Consider the following 6,622-nt stretch of genomic DNA (forward strand, 5'->3'; position numbering starts at 1 on the left):
GGTTCTGTATGGACCTGTAGGGTTCCGTAGGGGCCTGCAGGGTTCTGTACGTGCCCGCAGGTGTCTGTAGGGTTCCGTAGGGGTCTGTAGGGTTTCGTAGGCACCTGCAGTGTTCTGTAGGAGCCCATAGGGTTTTTGTGAGGTTCCGTTGTGTTGCTAAGGGTCTTGTAGAGTGCTGTCTGGTCCTGGAGTATTCTGTAGGGTTCCAGAGGGGCTCGTAGGGTTCCGTCGAAATCTGTAGGCTTCCCTAGGGGCCCGTGGAGACCCGTAGATTTCCGTAGGGGCCTGTAGGGTTGTGTAAGTGCCCGCAGGGGTTGGTAGGAGCTTGTAGGGTGCCATATGTTTCCAGAGGGTTGTGTAGGGTTCCGTAGGGGCCTGTGGTGTTCCCTAGGGGCCTGTAGAGTCTCGTACAGTTCCGTAGGGTCCTGTAGGTTTCCATAAGCGCCCGCAGAGGTTTGAAGGGACCCGTACTGTTCCGTAAGGATCCATAGGGCTCCGTAGAGCTCCGTAGGTTCTCTAGAGGCCTGTAGAGTACCGCAGGAGCCAGTAGTGTTCTGTAGGGGCCCGTAGGGTTCCTTCCATAGGGGCTGGCAGTGTTCCGTAGGGTCCTCTAGTGTTGAGTAAGTGCCCGCAGGAGTCTGTAGGAGTCTGTGGGATTCTGTAAGGTTCCGGAGGGTTCTGCCGGGTTCCGTAGGGGCCTGTAGAGTTCCGTAGTGGCTGGTAAAGTTCCCCAGGGCCCTGTACCGTTCCGTAACTGCCTGCAAGGGTCTTTAGGCTTCCGTAGGGGCTGGTAGGGTTCCATAAAGTTCCGTGGGTTCCTGCAGAGTTCTGCAAGTGCCCGCAAGGGCCTGTAGGGGCCCACAGTGTTTCTGTCAGGTTCCGTAGAGTTCCGTAGGGGCCATAGGTTTCCGTAGCGGCTGGTAGTATTCCGTAGGGGTCTGTAGGGTTCCGTAGGCACCTGCAGTGTTCTGTAGGAGCCCACAGGGTTTTCGTGAGGTTCTTTTGTGTTGCTAAGGGTCTTGTAGAGTGCTGTCGGGTCCTGGAGTATTCTGTAGGGTTCCAGAGGGGCTCGTAGGGTTCCGTCGAAATCTGTAGGCTTCCCTAGGGGCCCGTGGAGACCCGTAGATTTCCGTAGGGGCCTGTAGGGTTGTGTAAGTGCCCGCAGGGGTTGGTAGGAGCTTGTAGGGTGCCATATGTTTCCGGAGGGTTGTGTAGGGTTCCGTAGGGGCCTGTGGTGTTCCCTAGGGGCCTGTAGAGTCTCGTACAGTTCCGTCGGGGCCTGTAGTGTTCCCTAGGGGCCTGTAGAGTCTCGTACAGTTCCGTAGGGTCCTGTAGGTTTCCATAAGCGCCCGCAGAGGTTTGAAGGGACCCGTACTGTTCCGTAAGGATCCATAGGGCTCCCTAGAGCTTCGTAGGTTCCCTAGAGGCCTGTAGAGTACCGCAGGAGCCAGTAGTGTTCTGTAGGGGCCCGTAGGGTTCCTTCCATAGGGGCTGGCAGTGTTCCGTAGGGTCCTCTAGGGTTGAGTAAGTGCCCGCAGGAGTCTGTAGGAGTCTGTGGGATTCTGTAAGGTTCTGGAGGGTTCTGCCGGGTTCCGTAGGGGCCTGTAGAGTTCCGTAGTGGCTGGTAAAGTTCCCTAGGGCCCTGTACCGTTCCGTAACTGCCTGCAAGGGTCTTTAGGCTTCCGTAGGGGCTGGTAGGGTTCCATAAAGTTCCGTGGGTTCCTGCAGAGTTCTGCAAGTGCCCGCAAGGGCCTGTAGGGGCCCACAGTGTTTCTGTCAGGTTCCGTAGAGTTCCGTAGGGGCCATAGGTTTCCATAGCGGCTGGTAGTATTCCGTAGGGGTCTGTAGGGTTCCGTAGGCACCTGCAGTGTTCTGTAGGAGCCCATAGGGTTTTTGTGAGGTTCCGTTGTGTTGCTAAGGGTCTTGTAGAGTGCTGTCGGGTCCTGGAGTATTCTGTAGGGTTCCAGAGGGGCTCGTAGGGTTCCGTCGAAATCTGTAGGCTTCCCTAGGGGCCCGTGGAGACCCGTAGATTTCCGTAGGGGCCTGTAGGGTTGTGTAAGTGCCCGCAGGGGTTGGTAGGAGCTTGTAGGGTGCCATATGTTTCCAGAGGGTTGTGTAGGGTTCCGTAGGGGCCTGTGGTGTTCCCTAGGGGCCTGTAGAGTCTCGTACAGTTCCGTAGGGTCCTGTAGGTTTCCATAAGCGCCCGCAGAGGTTTGAAGGGACCCGTACTGTTCCGTAAGGATCCATAGGGCTCCGTAGAGCTTCGTAGGTTCTCTAGAGGCCTGTAGAGTACCGCAGGAGCCAGTAGTGTTCTGTAGGGGCCCGTAGGGTTCCTTCCATAGGGGCTGGCAGTGTTCCGTAGGGTCCTCTAGGGTTGAGTAAGTGCCCGCAGGAGTCTGTAGGAGTCTGTGGGATTCTGTAAGGTTCCGGAGGGTTCTGCCGGGTTCCGTAGGGGCCTGTAGAGTTCCGTAGTGGCTGGTAAAGTTCCCCAGGGCCCTGTACCGTTCCGTAACTGCCTGCAAGGGTCTTTAGGCTTCCGTAGGGGCTGGTAGGGTTCCATAAAGTTCCGTGGGTTCCTGCAGAGTTCTGCAAGTGCCCGCAAGGGCCTGTAGGGGCCCACAGTGTTTCTGTCAGGTTCCGTAGAGTTCCGTAGGGGCCATAGGTTTCCGTAGCGGCTGGTAGTATTCCGTAGGGGTCTGTAGGGTTCCGTAGGCACCTGCAGTGTTCTGTAGGAGCCCACAGGGTTTTCGTGAGGTTCTTTTGTGTTGCTAAGGGTCTTGTAGAGTGCTGTCGGGTCCTGGAGTATTCTGTAGGGTTCCAGAGGGGCTCGTAGGGTTCCGTCGAAATCTGTAGGCTTCCCTAGGGGCCCGTGGAGACCCGTAGATTTCCGTAGGGGCCTGTAGGGTTGTGTAAGTGCCCGCAGGGGTTGGTAGGAGCTTGTAGGGTGCCATATGTTTCCGGAGGGTTGTGTAGGGTTCCGTAGGGGCCTGTGGTGTTCCCTAGGGGCCTGTAGAGTCTCGTACAGTTCCGTCGGGGCCTGTAGTGTTCCCTAGGGGCCTGTAGAGTCTCGTACAGTTCCGTAGGGTCCTGTAGGTTTCCATAAGCGCCCGCAGAGGTTTGAAGGGACCCGTACTGTTCCGTAAGGATCCATAGGGCTCCCTAGAGCTTCGTAGGTTCCCTAGAGGCCTGTAGAGTACCGCAGGAGCCAGTAGTGTTCTGTAGGGGCCCGTAGGGTTCCTTCCCTAGGGGCTGGCAGTGTTCCGTAGGGTCCTCTAGGGTTGAGTAAGTGCCCGCAGGAGTCTGTAGGAGTCTGTGGGATTCTGTAAGGTTCTGGAGGGTTCTGCCGGGTTCCGTAGGGGCCTGTAGAGTTCCGTAGTGGCTGGTAAAGTTCCCTAGGGCCCTGTACCGTTCCGTAACTGCCTGCAAGGGTCTTTAGGCTTCCGTAGGGGCTGGTAGGGTTCCATAAAGTTCCGTGGGTTCCTGCAGAGTTCTGCAAGTGCCCGCAAGGGCCTGTAGGGGCCCACAGTGTTTCTGTCAGGTTCCGTAGAGTTGCGTAGGTGCCATAGGTTTCCGTAGCAGCTGGTAGTATTCCGTAGGGGTCTGTAGGGTTCCGTAGGCAGCGGCAGTGTTCTGTAGGAGCCCATAGGGTTTTAGTGAGGTTCCGTTGTGTTGCTAAGGGTCTTGTAGAGTGCTGTCGGGTCCTGGAGTATTCTGTAGGGTTCCAGAGGGGCTCGTAGGGTTCCGTCGAAATCTGTAGGCTTCCCTAGGGGCCCGTGGAGACCCGTAGATTTCCGTAGGGGCCTGTAGGGTTGTGTAAGTGCCCGCAGGGGTTGGTAGGAGCTTGTAGGGTGCCATATGTTTCCGGAGGGTTGTGTAGGGTTCCGTAGGGGCCTGTGGTGTTCCCTAGGGGCCTGTAGAGTCTCGTACAGTTCCGTAGGGGCCTGTGGTGTTCCCTAGGGGCCTGTAGAGTCTCGTACAGTTCCGTAGCGTCCTGTAGGTTTCCATAAGCGCCCACAGAGGTCTGAAGGGACCCGTACTGTTCCGTAAGGATCCATAGGGTTCCGTAGAGTTTCGTAGGTTCCCTAGAGGCCTGTAGAGTACCGCAGGAGCCAGTAGTGTTCTGTAGGGGCCCGTAGGGTTCCTTCCATAGGGGCTGGCAGTGTTCCGTAGGGTCCTCTAGGGTTGAGTAAGTGCCCGTAGGAGTCTGTGGGATTCTGTAAGGTTCCGGAGGGTTCTGCAGGGTTCCGTAGGGGCCCGTAGAGTTCCGTAGTGGCTGGTAAAGTTCCCTAGGGCTCTGTGGGGTTCTGTATGGACCTGTAGGGTTCCGTAGGGGCCTGCAGGGTTCTGTACGTGCCCGCAGGTGTCTGTAGGGTTCCGTAGGGGTCTGTAGGGTTTCGTAGGCACCTGCAGTGTTCTGTAGGAGCCCATAGGGTTTTTGTGAGGTTCCGTTGTGTTGCTAAGGGTCTTGTAGAGTGCTGTCGGGTCCTGGAGTATTCTGTAGGGTTCCAGAGGGGCTCGTAGGGTTCCGTCGAAATCTGTAGGCTTCCCTAGGGGCCCGTGGAGACCCGTAGATTTCCGTAGGGGCCTGTAGGGTTGTGTAAGTGCCCGCAGGGGTTGGTAGGAGCTTGTAGGGTGCCATATGTTTCCAGAGGGTTGTGTAGGGTTCCGTAGGGGCCTGTGGTGTTCCCTAGGGGCCTGTAGAGTCTCGTACAGTTCCGTAGGGTCCTGTAAGTTTCCATAAGCGCCCGCAGAGGTTTGAAGGGACCCGTACTGTTCCGTAAGGATCCATAGGGCTCCCTAGAGCTTCGTAGGTTCCCTAGAGGCCTGTAGAGTACCGCAGGAGCCAGTAGTGTTCTGTAGGGGCCCGTAGGGTTCCTTCCATAGGGGCTGGCAGTGTTCCGTAGGGTCCTCTAGGGTTGAGTAAGTGCCCGCAGGAGTCTGTAGGAGTCTGTGGGATTCTGTAAGGTTCCGGAGGGTTCTGCCGGGTTCCGTAGGGGCCTGTAGAGTTCCGTAGTGGCTGGTAAAGTTCCCCAGGGCCCTGTACCGTTCCGTAACTGCCTGCAAGGGTCTTTAGGCTTCCGTAGGGGCTGGTAGGGTTCCATAAAGTTCCGTGGGTTCCTGCAGAGTTCTGCAAGTGCCCACAAGGGCCTGTAGGGGCCCACAGTGTTTCTGTCAGGTTCCGTAGAGTTGCGTAGGGGCCATAGGTTTCCGTAGCGGCTGGTAGTATTCCGTAGGGGTCTGTAGGGTTCCGTAGGCACCTGCAGTGTTCTGTAGGAGCCCACAGGGTTTTCGTGAGGTTCTTTTGTGTTGCTAAGGGTCTTGTAGAGTGCTGTCGGGTCCTGGAGTATTCTGTAGGGTTCCAGAGGGGCTCGTAGGGTTCCGTCGAAATCTGTAGGCTTCCCTAGGGGCCCGTGGAGACCCGTAGATTTCCGTAGGGGCCTGTAGGGTTGTGTAAGTGCCCGCAGGGGTTGGTAGGAGCTTGTAGGGTGCCATATGTTTCCGGAGGGTTGTGTAGGGTTCCGTAGGGGCCTGTGGTGTTCCCTAGGGGCCTGTAGAGTCTCGTACAGTTCCGTCGGGGCCTGTGGTGTTCCCTAGGGGCCTGTAGAGTCTCGTACAGTTCCGTAGGGTCCTGTAGGTTTCCATAAGCGCCCGCAGAGGTTTGAAGGGACCCGTACTGTTCCGTAAGGATCCATAGGGCTCCCTAGAGCTTCGTAGGTTCCCTAGAGGCCTGTAGAGTACCGCAGGAGCCAGTAGTGTTCTGTAGGGGCCCGTAGGGTTCCTTCCATAGGGGCTGGCAGTGTTCCGTAGGGTCCTCTAGGGTTGAGTAAGTGCCCGTAGGAGTCTGTGGGATTCTGTAAGGTTCCGGAGGGTTCTGCAGGGTTCCGTAGGGGCCTGTAGAGTTCCGTAGTGGCTGGTAAAGTTCCCTAGGGCCCTGTACCGTTCCGTAACTGCCTGCAAGGGTCTTTAGGCTTCCGTAGGGGCTGGTAGGGTTCCATAAAGTTCCGTGGGTTCCTGCAGAGTTCTGCAAGTGCCCGCAAGGGCCTGTAGGGGCCCACAGTGTTTCTGTCAGGTTCCGTAGAGTTGCGTAGGTGCCATAGGTTTCCGTAGCGGCTGGTAGTATTGCGTAGGGGTCTGTAGGGTTCCGTAGGCAGCGGCAGTGTTCTGTAGGAGCCCATAGGGGTTTCGTGAGGTTCCGTTGTGTTGCTAAGGGTCTTGTAGAGTGCTGTCGGGTCCTGGAGTATTCTGTAGGGTTCCAGAGGGGCTCGTAGGGTTCCGTCGAAATCTGTAGGCTTCCCTAGGGGCCCGTGGAGACCCGTAGATTTCCGTAGGGGCCTGTAGGGTTGTGTAAGTGCCCGCAGGGGTTAGTAGGAGCTTGTAGGGTGCCATATGTTTCCGGAGGGTTGTGTAGGGTTCCGTAGGGGCCTGTGGTGTTCCCTAGGGGCCTGTAGAGTCTCGTACAGTTCCGTAGGGGCCTGTGGTGTTCCCTAGGGGCCTGTAGAGTCTCGTACAGTTCCGTAGCGTCCTGTAGGTTTCCATAAGCGCCCACAGAGGTCTGAAGGGACCAGTACTGTTCCGTAAGGATCCATAGGGTTCCGTAGAGTTTTGTAGGTTCCCTAGAGGC

The sequence above is a fragment of the Numenius arquata genome, chromosome 31 (genome assembly GCF_964106895.1).
Source record: "Numenius arquata chromosome 31, bNumArq3.hap1.1, whole genome shotgun sequence".
Classification (NCBI taxonomy): domain Eukaryota; kingdom Metazoa; phylum Chordata; class Aves; order Charadriiformes; family Scolopacidae; genus Numenius; species Numenius arquata.